At 43.9% G+C, this 20,811-nt stretch overlaps 1 protein-coding gene across 2 annotated transcripts in view; it reads left to right on the forward strand.

Annotated features, from left to right (window-relative positions):
• Window positions 1-516: 516 nt before the first annotated feature.
• LOC144680904 (gap junction beta-7 protein-like) overlaps window positions 517-20,811 on the forward strand; it is a 29,168-nt gene continuing 8,873 nt past the window's right edge. Inside the window, exon 1 of one of the 2 annotated variants that reach the window (XM_078542444.1) lies at window positions 517-627. The gene's annotated coding sequence lies outside the window, so the exon portion shown is untranslated. Of the gene's footprint in view, window positions 628-6,342; window positions 6,845-20,811 lie in introns of those variants that run through there. The other variant, XM_078542443.1, reaches the window with a different exon arrangement.

A 20,811-nucleotide genomic window follows, 5' to 3' on the forward strand; every position in this document is an offset into this window, starting at 1 on the left:
AAATAGTAGGAAGCAGAAAGTTGATTGTCACAGTTTCTTAGAGCCATGAAGATTAATTTTACCAGTCGTGACTAATTTTACCAGACAGGCATTCAATTCCTGCAGCCACACTTCCTCCCACAATGTAAGCCCCCAAGTGCTAATGGGAATGGTAAGCATCCCACCTTAATGATCTCAATGATGCTGTCTCTGGGCAACACCTCGGGTTCAGGTTAGAGTCAGTCAGGTGAACGGAAGTCCTGACCTTTAACATTCCCATTGCATTGCAGTGAAGGTGAGGATCTTTAGCTACTGTGTCTGCCTGTTTCCAATTCAGCTAAATAATTTTTGTTAATTCATTAGTTATTCATGAATTGCCAGTGTAAACCATCTCAACACAGTGACTTCACGTTATAGTCAAAGGCCATTATGCCTGCTGGCAGATTTTGATCTGTTTGCAACATAAAAAATTGAATATGCAAATCAGCCCAGTGATTGACTTGTCCCACAGCACTTTAAACATTCTGCCAGTCGAAAGCCATTTATTTCTAGAACTTGTGTTGCTGCGAGAAAGGAGAAACAATATCAATAATATTCACTATCGTTGCAATGATGGTGTCAGACTGAAGAATGACTCATTGAAAGTAGGTGAGTGATGGCAGAGCTCACTATCTCTAAAGAATGTATTCCCTCCCTGGGTATGTAAAAATTATTAACTTAACTATGGATTTATAATCTTCAGAAGTGATATTACAAGAAAAGGATTTGTCTCTTACTGAAATAGTTTGAATTACAATGTGGCCATTAACTTAGACACCATGAGGTAAAAATTCCTCTGGTCCCTATGTGTAGCAACATCACAAGTATGTTTTTTTTGAAGAATTCTTTTTGTTTCACTTAGTGAAGCAGTAAACAAGTTGTAAAGGAGCACAACTTTGATTTTACTAGAAATATCAAACCGAGGAAGGCTGAAAATCTGGGGACAGTATTGTCGCCATGATCTTCCACACTCTGAATTAGGGAGCTTGGCCTTACTGACATGAGAGAGACCAAGTGCCATTCTCAAATATATACTTTGTGCAAGGGATACTGTCATGCATCTATGGTTTGCGGGTCATTTGCTCATCCATCCTGTGTTTCTGCCTGAGAGCGGTTAACATTTTCTAGAAAAACCTGGGAAAAGGAAAGAGAAAGGAAAACTGAAAGGAGACTGTCAAGAAGACATACTAATTCACATAATGTTATTGGAATTTATTGTGAAATAGAGTAATAGTGGGATGTGTCTATGTGTCTATATTTGTGTGTATGGGTGTGTGCATGTGTGTGTGTGTGAGAGAGAGTTAATTGATTAATTTGGGTGCTTTGATCTAAGAAGAGAGGTTAGGTTTGAAATGTTAAATAGGTAAACATGGGGAAGTTTAAAAACATAGTTGTCAAGGGAATATTTGCATTTTGAAACAAACCAGGCCAGATCGTTTTCAAAGGAGGGGTGAAACATGTCACCTAGCCAGGTGAAGTTTAGAAACAGTGTGTTTATTTTTCCCAAAGATTACTGGTAGTGAAACAATGGGTATTTGCATTCAAAGAGGAAGATATGCATAAAGAAGAGAAGACTGTTTGTAAGGGAAGGCATGTTTAAGTTCTTACGAGTGTGTGAAAAGCCTTCAGCATCACTGCCTCAAGCTGCTGTCCTCAAAGGACTGAAGTTAAGAAAACTCACTCGGAATTCGACTTGTTCAGGGTATCATGTTTCTTTGCCTGGGTCTTTTAAAATCTATGTATCTTACTGTCGCCTTAACAAAAGTGTAACTGGGAGTTAGATTGATTAGGGGATTTAGAAGTTATCATAGCAGTAATTTAGAGATCTATGTATGTATTTAAATCATTTCTCTTACTAACAAATGTTTAATCTAGTTTTATAAAATCCTATAAGACTTGGTGATCTTATTACTACTGAATTCAGGGCACGCATCTCAAAATTTATACAAATTGAAAATTAGTTGTGACAGTTGTTTCAAGTTTCCCCCTGGGATTTGAACAGCTTAGCATTTACCATCTGCTGTGTCTTAACAGGGAGTCTCACGGAAAAGTAGAGGAAAAAACAGACAGAAACTTTCATGTAAATTGAGTCCATTAAAGCAAACATACCAACTAGTTTATAGTTCGCATCCTATAAATACATGTAAAGCTTTCATTGGGAGTTCTCTCAATGTCTCACTGGCAAGTAGTACACTGAATGGTCCAAAGCAGAACCATGCAAACCAGTAAAGTCTCAAGTTTAATTACCAGTCTGTGCTCAATTAGCTGATCTTATCTCTGTGGTCAAAATACTCCCTGTTTTGCGATAGAAAGAAACAAAAGATGGTCATCACACATCATCATGATCCAGCAATTCATGAAGCTTGTATCTGTTGCCATCAGCATTGCAATCAGTTTTGATGGCCCTATAATTGAAGCAGCAGTTAACTGAGGAGTAGAAACTGGATTACCCATTTCACAAAGCCATTCGCCTGAAGGACACCTGAAATAAATCCTATGTTCCAGGTTGACCATTTTCAGCTATCCTGGATGGCCACTTTAGGCTGATTCTAAGCCCCTTGTATAAGCTAGGCAAAGGCCTAATGGTGCCCCTCATCAAGATTTGTGCCTGCTGAGCAGAACAGGGGCCAGGCCTGCTCCACTCAGGTGTAGTTGGGATTGCAGCAGCAATGACAAGAAGGTGAGATGTGTTTTTTTTTGTTACCCTCCTGTGGAGTTGGGAGGAATAGCCGAACTCCTTCTGGCTCCACAGCTCTCCGGACATCTGCTGTTACCTGTCCCCCAACCATCGTCACCTGGGTTTTACCTCAGGGCCGCCGCTTGCGAGGCAGACAGACCAAATTGGAGCACCGCTAACATGCAGGCTGCCTCTGGAGCCGCTAGTAGCTCAATTCAATTATCACCAGACCCGAGGCCCATCTGGACCAAGCCTCAGATCTCCCAGTTTGGGTGCCGCTGTCATTTATCGGCTTAAAAGACCCCCGAATTTCTACTCCTTACCCACAAGACTGTCACATGAAGAACAGATGCTCGATGAAGTAGTCAAGGGTCATCTATACCCTTAACAAAAATAAAAATAAAAATACCTGGAGAAACTCAGCAGGTCTGGCAGCATCTGCGGAGAGGAACACAGTTAACGTTTCGAGTCCATATGACTCTTCAACAGAACTAAGTAAAACTAGAAGAGAGGTGAAATATAAACTGGGGGGTGGGACAAGTAGAGCTGGATAGAGGGCCAATGATAGGTAGAGATAACCAAAAGATGTCATAGACAAAAGGACGAAGAGGTGTTGAAAGTGGTGATATTATCTAAGGAATGTGATAATTAAGGGTAGAAAGCAGGACAAGCAAGCTACAGATAGCCCTAGTGGGGGTGGGGTGGGGTGAAGGAATCGAAAATGGCTAAAAGGTAGAGATAAAACAATGGATGGAAATACATTTAAAAATAATGGAAATAGGTGGGGAAAGAAAAATCTATATAAATTATTGGAAAAAAAGTGGGGGGGAATCAGAAAGGGGGTGGGGATGGAGGAGAGAGTTCATGATCTAAAATTGTTGAACTCAATATTCAGTCCGGAAGACTGTAAAGTGCCTAGTCGGAAGATGAGGTGCTGTTCCTCCAGTTTGCGTTGAGCTTCACTGGAACAATGCAGCAGGCCAAGGACAGACATGTGGGCAAGAGAGCGGGGTGGAGTGTTGAAATGGCAAGCGACAGGGAGGTCTGGGTAATGCTTACGGACAGACCGAAGGTGTTCTGCAAAGCGGTCACCCAGTCTGCGTTTGGTCTCTCCAATGTAGAGGAAACCACATTGGGAGCAACGAATGCAGTAGACTAAATTGAGGGAAGTGCAAGTGAAATGCTGCTTCACTTGAAAGGAGTGTTTGGGCCCTTGGACGGTGAGGAGAGGGGAAGTAAAGGGACAGGTGTTGCACCTTCTGCGGTTGCATGGGAAGGTGCCGTAGGAGGGGGTTGAGGTGTAGGGGGTGATGGAGGAGTGGACCAGGGTGTCCCGGAGGGAATGATCCCTGCGGAATGCCGCCAGGAGGGGTGAAGGGAAGATGTGTTTGGTGGTGGCATCATGCTGGAGTTGGCGGAAATGGCGGAGGATGATCCTTTGAATGCATGATAAGTGAGGACAAGGGGGACCCCATCATGTTTCTGGGAGGGAGAGGAAGGTGTGAGGGCTGATGCGCGGGAGATGGGCCGGACACGATTGAGGGCCCTGTCAACCACCGTGGGTGGAAAACCTCGGTTAAGGAAGAAGGAGGACATGTCAGAGGAACTGTTTTTGAAAGTGGGATCATCAGAACAGATGCGACGGAGGTGAAAGAACTGAGAGAATGGGATGGAGTCCTTACAGGAAGCAGGGTGTGAGGAGCTGTAGTCGAGGTAGCTGTGGGAGTCGGTAGGCTAGTAATGGATATTGGTGGACAGTCTATCACCAGAAATTGAGACACAGAGGTCAAGGAAGGGAAGGGAAGTGTCAGAGATGGACCATGTGAAAATGATGGAGGGGTGGAAATTGGACCAACCGCCTCCTCTTCACCATGGACGTCCAATCACTCTACACCTCCATCCCCCACCGGGATGGTCTGATGGCTCTCCGCTTCTTTCTCGAACAGAGGCCCGAACAATCCCCATCCACTACTACTCTTCTCCGTCTGGCTGAACTTGTTCTCACACTGAACAATTTCTCCTTAAACTCCTCTCACTTCCTTCAAATAAAAGGTGTGGCTATGGGTACCCGCATGGGCCCCAGCTATGCCTGTCTCTTTATGGGGTATGTGGAACATTCCTTGTTCCAGTCCTACTCCAGCCCCCTCCCACAACTCTTTCTCCGGTACATCGATGATTACTTCGGTGCTGCTTCATGCTCTCGTCTGGACCTGGAAAAATTGATTAATTTTGCTTCCAATTTCCACCCCTCCATCATTTTCACATGGTCCATCTCTGACACTTCCCTTCCCTTCCTTGACCTGTCTCAATTTCTGGTGATAGACTGTCCACCAATATCCATTACAAGCCTACCGACTCCCACAGCTACCTCGGCTACAGCTCCTCACACCCCGCTTCCTGTAAGGACTCCATCCCATTCTCTCAGTTCTTTCGCCTCCGTCGCATCTGTTCTGATGATCCCACTTTCAAAAACAGTTCCTCTGACATGTCTTCCTTCTTCCTTAACTGAGGTTTTCCACCCACGGTGGTTGACAGGGCCCTCAACCGTGTCCGGCCCATCTCCCGCGCATCCGCCCTCACACCTTCCTCTCCCTCCCAGAAACATGATAGGATCCCCCTTGCCCTCACTTATTACCCCACCAGCCTCCGCATTCAAAGGATCATCCTCCACCATTTCCGCCAACTCCAGCATGATGCCACCACCAAACACATCTTCCCTTCACCCCTCCTGGCAGTATTCCGCAGGGATCGTTCCCTCTGGGACACCCTGGTCCACTCCTCCATCACCCCCTACACCTCAACCCCCTCCTACGGCACCTTCCCATGCAACCGCAGAAGGTGCAACACCTGTCCCTTTACTTCCCCTCTCCTCACCGTCCAAGGGTCCAAACACTCCTTTCAAGTGAAGCAGCATTTCACTTGCACTTCCCTCAATTTTGTCTACTGCATTCGTTGCTCCCAATGCGGTTTCCTCTACATTGGAGAGACCAAACGCAGACTGGGTGACCGCTTTGCAGAACACCTTCGGTCTGTCCGTAAGCATTACCCAGACCTCCCTGTCGCTTGCCATTTCAACACTCCACCCTGCTCTCATGCCCACATGTCCGTCCTTGGCCTGCTGCATTGTTCCAGTGAAGCTCAACGCAAACTGGAGGAACAGCACCTCATCTTCCGACTAGGTACTTTACAGCCTTCCGGACTGAATATTGAGTTCAACAATTTTAGATCATGAACTCTCTCCTCCATCCCCACCTCCTTTCCGATCCCCCCTTTTTTTTCCCAATAATTTATATAGATTTTTCTTTCCCCACCTATTTCCATTATTTTTAAATGTATTTCCATCCATTGTTTTATCTCTACCTTTTAGCCATTTTTGATTCCTTCACCCCACCCCAACTAGGGCTATATGTAGCTTGCTTGTCCTGCTTTCTACCCTTAATTATCACATTCTTTAGATAATATCACCACTTTCAACACCTCTTCGTCCTTTTGTCTGTGACATCTTTTGGTTATCTCCACCTACCATTGGTCCTCTATCCAGCTCTACTTGTCCCACCCACCCCCCACCCCACTTAAACCACCTTATATTTCACCTCTCTTCTATTTTTACTCAGTTCTGCTGAAGAGTCATACGTTAACTGTGTTACTCTCCGCAGATGCTGCCAGACCTGCTGAGTTTTTCCAGGTAGTTTTATTTTTAGTTTTGTTTTGCATTTCCAGCATCCGCAGTTTTTTGCTTTTATCATCTATACCCTTACACTGCACCTCGGTGCAGTGGTCACTCCTTCAGGAGAAAGGAATATTTATTTTAATTAACCACTTCTTTTGAAAGGGGGAAAATTGTATGAGAATATAGCCATTGTTTGTGCAGTTAAATGTTTCTCAAAACAGAAACTGGCTGTTAAGGGTGATTCTAATTGGAACGATTGGAGGTAGTTACAGGCGCGTTGTAAACTCGGTTTACACCTTCTGAGATCATTAGTGAGGGAAGGACAAGCAGATCATTTTACTTCCAACATACAGTGAAACAGAACTTATTGTGAGGACTCCCGGTTTGCTTTTATATTTGGAGAAGACCATTTTTCAGTTTGCATCATAAACTTGTTGGAGCGGTAATCCGGAGAAGACTGAATTGCCAGCAGTTACAAGGTAAATCAATCCTTTCATTTATTTTGTGTGTTTTAATTCCGAGGAACAATGAGATCGGAGCTCGGAACGTGACAGTTTATTTGCGCTCTGCTACATTTCGGACATCCAAGCCATGTAGTGGAATTGGGATGAACATTCGTTCCTTAATTTATTTTATGTTTTCGTCAAGTCAAACTCCGGTAGAGATTCCGCCTAATTTCATTTAACAGTGTCATTAATATAAAGAGATGCACAGGCCACAATGATTCCTGCTTTCTCAAACTTTTAACCTCTTTTTACCTACCTTACAGAGTTTCCATGATTTTTCTGACCATTTCCTGGGTAACATTTTATGCTGTAACTACAGAAAAGGTGATCTGAATAAACGGTAGCTCATTTCTGCAATAATAGAAGTGCAACACTGGATTACTCACAGGGTGATGGACTGATGCCATCTTTTCCCTGCAGTCATGTTGTGAATGGGGGCAGTACCCGGACCTTCAACTCACCGTGTCATTGAAGGGCCCAATTTTAACTCACTGGAAACTCATTCACATACACCGAGTTAAAACTGCACTGGGTCCGAAATACCTGTCATTAGTTTTCGAATCTAATTTGATCCTCTCATGACCCTGGGCTCCGTGAGCGCCGGCAGCCCCCTATTCTTTGCCAAGTGGCCTTTTTAAACCCACCCAGTGTCGGCTGCTGATTCGATCATTTTGGATGTCACCGTGGAGCCACAATGTTGTCCTCACTCAGAGTCCACAGGCACGCCATGGTCCCACTAGATGCAGATCTGGAGCAGGAACTCTGCTGGACTTCCCGCCCTACACCCCACTACGACCCCACCCCCAGCCCCAACTCAGCCCAAGGGTCCTGAGACCCATTATAGCGTCGATCAGCTAACTCGGCACAGACCAAGGATCAAACCTGGAGCCCTGTTGACATGCGTGGCTCAGTTAGACAGAGGTGTCAGCTGTGGCTCAGTTCATAGCACCCTCGCCTTTGAATCAGAGCGTTGTGGGTTCACGTCCCACTCCCGGAAACCAAGAACTGTGATTGTACTCGAAAGAGTTGCAATCTGTGACTGTTGATAACTCGAAAGAGTTTCAGTTGCAATTATGAAGATACTTGTAGACTTAAATCCAGATTCAGTTTAAAATTAATTGAGGCAACCTTCCTCCCAGAGGCGAATGGCAGGAGTAGAGGGTGTGGTGGTTGGGGGTTGCCTGGCAACATTAATGTACAGCAAGATCCTCTTTGTTTTCCTTTTTCTCAAGCGTCGTAAGGGCAAATCCGACAAAACTAGACATCCACCCTCAACAAATGAGCTATAAATGTGTAAAAACCCCAGCCTGGGGAGCCCAGCCACGTGCATTTTGATGGAATTTGTTCATTGGCACCTAGCTAAATTTGAGGAAGGGTGCGAGAGCTGTGAGCCAGCAAATCAATAGATGGAGCAACCGCTATAACATGATCTGATCTTGCTGTCAACTCTGTTGTTTTACATAATTTGAGCCGCACCGTGTGAAAGGGGCAGGAGCTGTTCTCAGGCAGTGCTGCCCCTTCAGTGCGGTCTACAATAAAGCCTGAGATGGCTCGGTATGCTGTACTGTCCCAGCGGACACAGGCACACGGGTGACGAGCAAGTCTCAGTGTACCGGAAACTAACTTGTACCGTCGTCATCTTCAACAGGATATATACTTCCAGCTGCCGGCTTTCCATTTGCAAGCCCCAGTTGATCATATTTTGTTTGTGTGCATATTCGGATTGTTTGTGCTGGCTGCCTGCCTTGCATTTGCCCTCCTCATGGCAAATTGAGATCGGCTGCCCGCCCGCCCGCCCTTGTTAGTATCACCACATCTATGCAGAAAGTGTTTGGCTGCTCCTGAACGTTGGTATGGGTACTCCATCCTATAGTATTCAAAATGCTGCATCTGGAAACCGTTGCGTTCCTGTTATGCCATCTTCAATGCTCAAGGCCATTCATTTTTTTTATTCATTCATGAAATGTGGGTGTCCCTGGCGAGGCCAGCATTTATTGCCCATGCCAAATTGCCCTTGTTTAGAGGGCATTTAAGGGTCAACTACATTGCTGTGGGTCTGGAGTCTCAAGTAGGCTAGACAATGGTTTCATGGTCATCATTAGACTTTTAATTCCAGATATTTACTGAATTCAAATTTCACCATCTGCTATAGTAGGATTTGAACTCAGGTCCTCAGAGCATTTTTCCTTAGTTCTGTTGAAGAATCATGCGGACTCGAAACGTTATCTGTATTCCTCTCCGCAGATGCTGTCAGACCTGCTGAGTTTTTCCAGGTATTTTTATTTTTGTTTTGGATTTCCAGCATCTGCAGTTTTTTTGCTTTTATCCTCATAGCATTACCCTGAGTTTCTGGATTACTAGTCCAGCAACAATATCACTACGCCATTGCCTCCCCATAAATTGGGTTAGGATGATAGCTGCTTAATATATTAGAATTTTGTCTACATCTTTATGCTGTGCTGATCAACACTTGCTTCCTAAGGTGCCAAGAAGGATGTACTTGTCTTATTGATGCAGCTGGTACCCTCTCGATTGATCATGGCATTGATGCACAGCCCAGTTTGAACATGAACCAGATTTAATGGTGAAAAATAAATGTTGATTTCATTCTCAAATTTACATAATATTTCCCTCCCAGGCAGGTTACCAACTTCAGAAATGAAGTAGTGAAAAGGGAAGGAGGGAAGCAAATGGAGAAAGTACTGTAATTGGAATAGAAAAGGTATCACAAGTACTTCCTAAAACTGCTATTGTTACGGCCAAAATACTAATAGCTATTATCTGGGAACTTTACTGCCTACAGTGCTCATACATGCTCCAATATAGTCCAACGCACTAATAGGAACTTACCCTGTGCTTAATGGCCGCCGCATGTGCTCGCCAAAGTGTTGCAACATCTCAATGCATTGGTGCTGCCCATTAACCCTATTTCCTTGTTTTCTCCTGGGTTGCTCACAGCAGAGCATGGGCTATAAATCTGTCATTCTGGGAGGCTTCCAGACAATCTGGGATCAGGGTTAAAACTGGCCACTGAAATTCTTGAGTATCTATTTAACCAACATAATATTAAAAAAACAGTGGGTAAAGGATTGGAATTGCTGCCCCCATTTTTTGGGTACTATGTGTTTCCTTAGACTTCCAAAATGGGTATGCACACACTTTTGTAGCGAATCATTTCAGATCGATATTGGTGAGGACATTAGTGTGTATGGAGTAAACAGTAACCGAAAGTGTACAGAGTGGGCAGATAATGAAGTAAATCATCTTGCAATACTGATTTGATTCTGGTGATGCTATTTTGGAACTTAATACTCCAGCTAATGCTCTCTCAACCTTGCACATCTGAATATGTGTTCAGCAACATGAAGGACCTGCGCTATTTCATGGGATCATCAATAACTTAAAGGTTTTCTACTGATTAATCTTTTCTGCCTATTTCTCCAATTCTACAAACGGTGCTTTCTCTAATTGTTTCAAAAGTCCACAGGGAGCGGCATTGTTTTTTCTGACTTCAAGGTTTCTGCATGAATCATTAGCTCCCAGACATGGGTGCGTCAGTAAACGTTCCCAACGGAATACAACATGTCTGGGGGAATGAATGGAGGTGGCACAGAGCAGGGCTAGCAGCTGGAAGAGGGAGGAGGAGGAGTGAACTGTTCTCAGCAGGAGGTCATATCTACCCAGAGAATCCAGGGAGCGATTCTCCTCCCTGAACCTCAGCATTTGAGATGCCTGTGCTTCAGTAAGGTTTCCTTATTGAAATATGGTACCTGCTGCAGCCACAACCACAACTTCAGGACTAGGCAAGGACCAGATTGTCAGTGGCTGTGGAGGTGGCTGTGTTCATGAACCTTTGTGCGTCTGGTTATTTCCAGGCTGGAGCTAGATCTACTTGCAGCACCTTGCAGTTTACCAACCACTATATCGTAAGGCTCTCTACTGAAGATCTCAACTCAATGAGAGCATCTTTGCAAAACAGCATAAGAATTAGGAGCAAGAGTTTTCCACACAGTCCTTGTGTCTGCTTTGCCATTCAGTGAGACTATGGCCTGATCTGATTTTGACCTCAAATCCACTTCCCTGTCTGTTCCCCAGAAAAAAAAAACCACAAAGGAAAATGTGATTTTCAGGATAAATCTTATCAGTCTGTGTAAGAAAATGACCTACTAAAATTGAAATTGAGGTTATATTAATTCTCGACTATTTCTCAGAATCGCAGAAAGTGCTGGGACCTCAAAATTTATAAATGATTTAGCCATAGAAATTGGAGGTGCCATGTTTTCCTGCTTGAAATATGTGACAATTCTATGAACAAGTAATTAAAGAAATTGGGTTGAGTTGCCCAGTTTTCTGCCGCTTGTGCCATTTTATTAGGTTTTCTGTGGCTCTTCCACAAAGTGATGCAGATAAACAGGAGAAACACTGGAAATTTGTGCCCTTTGTCAGTTGCGGATTTGTGGCTCAAGCATGTTACTTAATGTCACGGAATATGATGGGAATTAAACATATGTTGATTTGCATCCAATTCTTCAGCAAATTCTGAAAGCAATGCATTAGTTTTAATTTCACCACTTTTAGCGATGAAGTACTTTGTCATTAGCAGTTGATATTGAAGGCTAAATTCAATAGCCTCCAAAAACAGGCACTGGAATTGTGACGTGCGAATAACCCGTGCCTGTTAATTGTGACTTTGTGCTACAAGCTCATTTGAATTACTTCAGTGTTGATTGGCTAATCAGAAGGGGGCGGATATCATGAGCATCCAGGGCAGAGGGCTATGTGCCAGCTCAGTGGGGGGCAAGGACAAAAACAGGCTCTGCTGCAGAGGATTCAGATGAGCATTTTGATGGAGCAGCCTAGAGAAGAACACTGGTGAGAAAATGCTTGGTGCATCAGCAGGCCTGTCAGCAAGCCTGCAGTCGCTGCCAAGGAGTGTGGAGGAATTTAACACCAACTTGTCATGGGGCTTTGTGTAGAGTTTGGAGCCCATCCTTTTCAGTATGGAACTTGTGGCCAACTCTGTTAGTACACATACAACCTCAAATATGATGCGGCATCTGATGGTCGATGTCATAGCTTCCATTGCAGCACAAACAGCAGCCACCCAATGTTTGAGTACTCTCCTTTGCTTCAGGGTAAATCATTGTAATTCCCAAGCCTACTAACTTCGTGGTATTGCGGAGTTAAATTTCCAGTTTAGTACTAGTCTGTGCCATGACCCACATACCTACTTAGAAATAGGGTGATATTGATTAAACTCAATGCTTATAGCACCTTACAATTCGCAGATAGGAGGAACTTCCATCCAAATTGGTTTCAAAGCCAGGTACCAGAAATTAAATGAGAATACAGAGATTCACAACTCAACACCTTTTGAAAACCTGTTGGTTTCTGACTAATGTACATAGATGACAGAAAAAGGGAATTGGATAAATACATGGATAGGAACAAAATTCTAGACTCTGGTCAAAGAGCAGGGAAGTGGGACTAAATGGACAGTGATTTCAAAGAGCCAGCATAGGCATGATGGGCTGAATGACCTCTTTGAAGTAGTATGATTCTATGACCCTATTAAGTTAAATCTAAATTACACACACACAAACACACGCACACACACACACTTTGAAAGTAGGGCAACTAGGGATGGGCAATAAATGCTGGCCTAGCCAGTGAAGCCCACATCCCGTGAATAAATGAAACAAAAGTAGGCAATCATCAAATCAATTTGGAGAAACAGGGTTCTGAACCCTGCTGATGGAGCCTGTGGTATTGCTCACAAGTTAAAACTGATCTCAGTTGTTTCTTGAAACAGGGTGATTGTTTTTGCTGCTGAGTGAGTGAAAGAATTGAAGTTATGAAGAGAATGTGGACCTGGCTTTCGGATATGAAAGCAGTGAGAACAATAACCAACCCCTTATTACTGTAATTATTGTTAATGGAACGGGTTTGTGTGATGTGTCATAGTATCTGGAGGAAAGCAATAACCTATTAGTATACAAAACAAAAACAGAATTACCTGGAAAAACTCAGCAGGTCTGGCAGCATCGGTGGAGAAGAAATCAGTCAACGTTTCGAGTCTTCATGAGAAGACTCTTTGTTTTCTGTTTTTGTTTTGGATTTCCAGCATCCGCAGTAGCTTTTAGCTTTTTGTTTTTAACCTATTAGTATGTTTAACTGAGACAATAATTGACTTCATCTGTTTGTTTTAGCAGCATACACTTTAATTTGTTCCTGTTGGTTTGTTCTTCTATTTGGTATTAATAAATTTAGAAAGTTCAGTGTTTGTTTGGTGCTGATTATTACAAAATACTTAGAACTAAACCCATGGGTGTCTTCTTCTGCACTATAAGATCTGAAGGAAAGAGGTGTATCATGACCTAGGGAAATAAGAGAGGTTGCAGCGGAGGAAGTGAGGAGTGGGTGGTGCTATAGTATCAAGTGCATCAGCAGAACCTCATTTTCATCATTCCCAATGGAAGGTAACTTAAACAAATTAATTCTTTCTCTCACAGTCCACAGCTTCATTGATATCGAATTAAAATAGAATATGACAGGTATAATGTCAATCACTCAAAGGGCAGATGTTTTCTTCAACCTTAGTAATAAAGAAATTGCATTGTTACTTAAAGGTCAATAAGTTATTCTAACAGTATAATTAGTGTGAATGTGTGGCAGAATGCTATGGTGCATGAATACAGATTTATAGCATAGTTATCTCCTCCCCAGTGTGCAATATTAAAATCAACTAAATCATTAACACCCAAGAAGATATTCTTGCTTCTTGGCATGTCACTAAAATTTTGGTACCAAGAACTGGAAAATTAAATGCCATTGATATCATAGTTACTACAGCGCCATTTTTCCTCTTTTAGTTGCCTCTATTTATCGAGTGCTGCAAATGTTAAAAACAGTCTTGTTGCCTTTATCACTACAGCATGTATAATATGTATGTGTAGCAAACTGGAAGCAACAGAAATTCTGGGTGGAATCTTATGAGACTCATGGAGATGGGGTTGGAGGCGGGACCAACCCGCCTGGGGGGAAATTGGAAAGATAGCTTGGCTCCCCGACACATTCCTGCCTCCTAGTAATCTTGCTGGGGCTGGGGTGATACCAGCATTAGATACCTGCCTGGCAGCAGCAAGTAGCTAATCAGCGGCAATTAAGTACCCACTTATGGACAAATTGGTAATTCCAGCGGGCTCTTACTGGGAGTGGACAGGTGTCCTGCTGAGGCCAAAGCCTGCAGGTGATTGAAGGCAGCCTACTGAGGCAGGCCACGGGGCCAGTGAGACCTCTTTTAACTTGTCGCTCTCTTAGAAAGGCGAGTGCCAGAGGACCACAGCCACAGCTAGGGATTGTCCTGTATAGGGGTGCCCCTCCACAATGTTGGCGTGGCACCTGTGGCCACATGATAATTTAAATATTTTTTGCAGTCTTCAGGTGCTGCCTCCATCTTGAGGCACCCTCACAATCCCCTTCCTACATCGAAAGTGCCCACCTCTCCTAGTCAGGCTGCCGGCTGCCCAGATCTTTGGGTGCCTCCACTTGCCCACTCACCTGCGGAGCCTCTTACTGTCTCTAATTGGGTGGGGCTCCCAGAAGGCCTCTTAATTTGTCATCTCCAGGAAGATCATGCAGGTGGGTGGGACTCACAGACTATTGAGGTCAGGATTTACATTTTACCCCAACTGAGGAATATTTTCAAAGGTGGTAAGATTCCACCCTCTGAGAGAGAAGTTAAATACGCATTCCATGTCTGCTGGACAAAAGGAATTACACCTTGTCCATGAAATTGCTTTCAGCATTAAACAGATTTACAATAATCCATGTCATGATGTTAAAAACTAACAGACAGATGGCAGTGCCAAATCAGCCAACTGGAATTTGAAACAAACTGGAGGTAAAGGAGGAGCAAAAAAAACCTACATCCTCAATTAGCTTTCATAATGAAAAGGTACATAAAATCCTTTGAGGGAAGGGCCCAAGGATAATCTGAGTATGTACATTATAAGAGAAAGAAAATCCATCCTGTTAAAATGAACATTAAAACTAAGAACATTTTTACCCATATTGCATTTTTTTCATATTCTTTCGCGGGATGTGGACGTCACTGGCAACGTCAGCATTTATGGCCCATCTTTAATTGACCTTGAGAAGGCGGTGGTGAGCTGCCTCCTTGAACCGCTACAGTTTTGGCGGTGTTAGGAAGGGAGTTCCAAGATTTTGACCTAGCAACAGTGAAGGAACGGTGATATAGTTCCACGTCAGGGTGGTGAGTAGCTTGGAGGGGAACTTGCATGTGGTGGTCTTCCTATGTATCTGCTGCCCTTGTCCTCCTAGATTGCGGGTTTGGGAAGTGTTGTTGAAGGAGACTTGGCGAGTTGCTGCAGTGCATCTTGGAGATAGTACACACTGCTGGCATTAAGAGCCAATGGTGGAGGGAGTGAAGGTTTAAGCTGGTGGATGTGGTGTCAATCAAACGGGACTGCTTTGTCCTGGATAGTATCGAGCTTCTTAAGTGTTATTGGAGCTGCACTTGTCCAGGCAAGTGGAGAGGATTCCATCACACTCCTGACTTGTGTCTTGTAGATGGTGGAAAGGCTGTAAATGGTTGTCAGGGCCCATAGCCTTTGCAGGAGGTGATTTACTTCCATAGAATTCCCAGCCTCTGACCTGCTCTTGTAGCCACTGTATTTATTTGGCTGGTCCAGCTTAGTTTCCCCCAGGTAACCTCCAGGATGTTAATAGTGTGGATTCAGCAATGGTAATGCCATTGAATATCAAGGACAGATGATTAGATTCTCTCTTGTTGTAGATGGTCATTGCCTGGCACTTGTGTGGCGTGAATGTTAACTTGCCTTTTGTCAGCCCATGAAGGTCATTGATGAAGCACCTGAAAATAATTGGGCCGAGGACACTAGCCTGAGGAACTCCTGCAGTGATCTCTCGGGACTGAGTTGATTGACCTGCAACAAACACAACCATCTTGTTTTGTGCTGGGTATGATTCCAACCAGCGGAGAGTTTTCTCCCTGACTCCCATTGACTCCAGTTTTGCCAGGGCTCTTGATACCATACTCGGTCAAATGCTGCCTTGATATCAAGGGCAGTCACACTCACCTCACCATGGGTGCTCAACTGTTTTGTCCATGCTTGGATCAATGCTGTAATAAGGTCAGAAGCTGAGTGGTCCTGACAGAACACAAACTGAGCGTCAATGAGCAGGTTATTGCTGAGTAAGTGCTGTTTGATAGCACTTTGGATGACACCTTCCATCACTTTACTGATGGTCGAGAGTAGATTGATGGGGCAGTAATTGGCCAGTTGGTAATTTTGTGGACAGGAGATACCTGGGCAACTTTCCACATTGCTGGGTAGAAACCAGTGTTTTAGCTGTAGTGGAACAGCTTGGCTAGGAACATGGCTAGTTGTGGAGCACAATTCTTCAGTACTATTGCCAGAATGTTGTCAGGGGCCATATCCAATGGCTTCAGTCATTTATCACATGGAGTGAATCGAATTAGCTGAAGACTGGCTTCTGTGATGCTGGGGACCTCAGGAGGAGGCCGAGATGGATCATCCACCTGGCACTTCTGGCTGAAGATGGTTGCAAATGCTTCAGCCTTGTCTTTTGCATTGATGTGCTGGGCTCCTCCCATCTTGGAGGATGGGATTATTTGTGGAGCCGCCTCCTCCTGTTAGTTGTTTACTTATCCACCACCATTCATGACTGGATGTGGCAGGACTGCAGAGCTTAGATCTGATCTGTTGGCTGTAGGAGCACTTATCTCTGTCTGTAACATACTGCTTTTGGTGTTTGGCATGCAAGTAGTCTAGTGTGTGCCTTTTGCTGCTCCTGGCATGCCCTCCTGCACCCTTTATCGAATCAGTGTTGATCCCTCAGCTTGATGGTAATGGTATATTGGGGGATATACCGGGCCGTGAGGTTACAGATTGTGATTGTATGCAATTCTGCTGCTGCTAATGGCCCACAGCGCTTCATGGGTGCCTAATTTTGTGTTGCCAGATCTGTTTGAAATCTATCCTTTTTAGCAGGGTGGATATGCCACACAATACAATGGAGGGTATCTCCAGTGTGAAGGAGTGTCCAAGCTGGATGAGTCCTAAAGGGCATAGCTGATAGACTGAGTCTGCAGCAGGTGGCGAGGGAACCAACAAGAGGGAAAAAAATACTTGACCTTGTTCTCACCAACCTGCCTGCCACAGATGTCTCTGTCCATGACTGTATTGGTAGGAATGACCACCACCACACAGTGCTCTTAAAGAAGTGGCAGAGTTTCTTCCCTAGAGGGCATTAGTGAAGCAGATGGGGTTTTACAACAATGACAATAGTCTTGTGGTCGCCATAACTGAGACTAGCTTTTAATTCCAGATATATTAATTGAATTTAAATTCCACCTGTTGCCATGGTGGGATTTGAACCCGTGTTCCCAGAGCATTAGCCTGGCCCTTTGGATTACTTCTACACCACTGCCTCCCCCTTGCTGCTTTATGTTGCTATCCTTCATAGTTGGTGATGGCAAAGCACAATGCCTCACAGCACCAAAGCTGGGTTCAGTGGCACAGAGCAGATTTGTGCCCAGTCTCCTATACTGTGAATGAAGGTTCAGAGATACTCATGTTGGGATGTAAAATTGGAGGAAGAGGAACTTTTGAGATTCTCTCATACATCCCTTCACGGATATCAGAGAGAAAGTCACCTCTTGGGTCCCTTGGTTACAGTTGGTGAGAGACTTTGGAAAAACAGGAGGTGTAAGGGCCGGGGATGGGGTGCTAAGAAAATAACTTGATAAAGAGGGGCTGGTGCTACCACAAATAAATACACTTCTCTGAATGCATTTAAACTCTCTGTTTTACTCTCCATTGCTGAAGGAGGAACAGCTAGAAAAGTAAAGCCTATGGACAGAATTTTCAGGTCAGCATGCGGATGCGCGCCCAAACTGCTCAAGTGTAAGATAGCGCGTGATGACATTGGGCGAGGTTCCAACGTCATCCCACGCTCATGTGATATTTTGGTCGGAGGGCATGCGCAAAAGCCAGAAGTGCGCCCGCCGACAATTAAGAGGGCAATTAAGTCCATTAAAGTTCCAATTTCCCCTGATTTTCTGTGGTCTGCCCAACCTTACAGTTGGCAGACGGGCAAATCTGCCAGGCGGACTTTGCATTTTGATCAAACCTCCACCAAGGGCAGGATGAGGTTTTCGTTATTAAATTAAAAAAAATAAAAATGTATGGACGGAATTTTCATCATGTACACGTACAGGTGATTGATTCTGATGTGTCGCCATTTTTATCTGGACTTAAAAATCTTTATTTATTGGTTTTAAATTCTTCATCTCCCTGAGGCAGCTCTCTGCTTTCAAGGAGCTTTCATTCTGTGCTCCCCCGCGCCCGCGCTTACATCAGTGCCTGCCCTCCTCCCGCCCCCACCCTGGCAGCGCTGAGCATTTCAGAGCACGCTTCACGCTGGCCGTTAATTGGGCAGCCAGCGTGAAATTGTGGTCGGGGACTGATCGCGAGTGGTGGTTCGTTCCCCGGTCGCTCCCAGGCCAGCCAATCATGCCTGCACGCTGAACCTAAAGATCCTGCCCTATGAGAATTGGTTGCATTTATGTAAAGTGTAGATGGAATATATAGAGGAAGAAATATTGCATTGGCTGCCTTATTTATGTAACACCTAGAATATAATTTCATTGAAGTAGTTCAGTTCAGTTCTGGCATCCTTACATTTATGGAAGATGATGGACAGACAGTTAACAATCCATTTCAGATGGGGTGTCTTCACATGGTGCACCTTTGCTGATTGCTGAAGAGGCCAATACTTGAGAGGCAGGTTCTGCCACAGAAGCTACCAGGTGTGATTGTGGGTTGTTGTTTTCGAAGTTGGTGTCATTTGCTAAGCTGCTGTTGCCGCTGGAAGTTATAGCTTTTGACTCAGTTAACGTTATTCAACTTAAAATATGAACATACGAAATAAGAGCAGAAGTAGGCCATTTAGCCCCTCAGGCCTGCTCTGCCATTCAATGAGATCATGGCTGGTCTCTTTGTGTTTCGAGTTCCACATTCCCATTTACTCCCGATAACCTTTGATTCCCTTGCCAAACAAAAATCTATCTACGTCTGCTTTAACAATATTCAATGACCCTGCCTCCACCAGAGTTCCAAAGTCACACAACCCTCTGAGAAAAGATTTTTCCTCATCCCTGTCCTATAAGGGTGACCCCTAATTTTAAAACAGTGCCTCCTAGTTCTGGATTTACCCACAAGAGGAAACATCCTTTCCATGTCCACCTTGTTAAGACCATTCAAGATCTTATCTACTTCAATCAAGTCACCCCTCACTCTTCTAAACTGCAGGGGAAACAAGTCCAGCCTGTCCAACTATCCTCATAAGACAACCCGTTCATTCCAGGTATCAATCTAGTAAACCACCTCTGAACTGCCTCCAATGCTTTCACATCCTTCCTTTAAATAAGGAAACCAAAACAGCACACAGGATTCGAGGCGTGGTGTCACCATTGCCCTGTATAACTGAAGCATAACATTCTTACTGTTATGTTCAATTCCTCTCATAATGAAGGATAGCATTCCATTAGTATTCTTGATTACCTGCTGTACCTGCATACTAACTTTTTGTGACTCATGCACAAGAACACTTAGATCCCTCTGCACCTCGGAATTCTGCAGTCGTTCTCCATTTAAGTAATACTCTGCTTTTTTATTCTTCCTGCCAAAGCGAACAACTTCACATTTTCCCACATTATACTCTATCTGCCAGATTTTTACCCACTCTATCAACTTATTTATGTCCGTCTGCAAACTCCTTAAGCCTTCATCACAACATACTTTCCTACCTACCTTTGTGTTATCTGCAAATTTAGCTACCATGCCTTCATTCCTCTTATCTAAGTTATTGATATAAATTGTAAAAAGTTGAGGCACCAGCACAGACCCCTGTGGGACTCCACTCGTCATATCCTGCCAATTGGACAAAGACCCATTTATGCATACTCTCTGTTTCCTGCTAGCTAGCCAATCTTCTGTCCAGGCTAATATGTTACTTGCTCCTGATTAACCTTTTAGTCATTCTCTGCTGTTCTTTATATTCTGAGCAATTATCTGACCTGCCACTCATCTTTGTGCAGTTATATGCTTTTTCCTTAAGTTTGATGCTTTCCCTAACCTCTTAGTTAACCATTTTGATTTATAGCAGGAATATACTTATTATGAGTATTCTGAAATATCCACTTAAATGCCTGCCAGTGCTTCTCTATCGATCTATCCCTTAGCCTGGTATCCCAGTTCAATTCAGCTAGCTCAGCTTTCATAGTTGCTCTTATTTAAGTTTACAATACTAGTCTTTGACCCACTCTTCTCCCTTTCAAACTGGATGTAAAATCCAATCATATTGTGGTTCCTGCTACCTAGGGGTGCCTTCACTCTGAGGTCATTAATTAATCCTGTCACATTACACAATACCAAGTCAAAAATAATCTGCTCTCTGGCTGGTTCCAGAATGCACTGCTCTAAGAAACTATCTCAAAAGCGTTCGATAAACTCCCTTATTTATTCCCTTAAAAAGGCAGTGGCATGAATATTGCAGTGGTAGATTTTGTTGTTCTTTTAGCTCTTCAATGTGTGTGACATCACACTTTGACAGTGATATGCATGCTTAATCCTCAACCTGGAGTTTCCACACAATTGCTCTGATATTCTCAGAGTATTTGCCCTGATATCGTGAAATTTTAAGCATATATTGCATACAGAACAATTTAAGTTTTTGTGATCTAGTTTTAAAAATATCATGCTAGAAGCAGGCCCTGAGCATAAACCCGGCCATGTCCCCAGAGTGGATTAATCATCACCCAGAGTTTCCACTAAAGTTCGATTGTAGAACTTTGAGGAGGCTCCAAAAGT

This window comes from Cetorhinus maximus, chromosome 5 (assembly GCF_964194155.1).
Source record: "Cetorhinus maximus chromosome 5, sCetMax3.hap1.1, whole genome shotgun sequence".
Classification (NCBI taxonomy): Eukaryota; Metazoa; Chordata; class Chondrichthyes; order Lamniformes; family Cetorhinidae; genus Cetorhinus; species Cetorhinus maximus.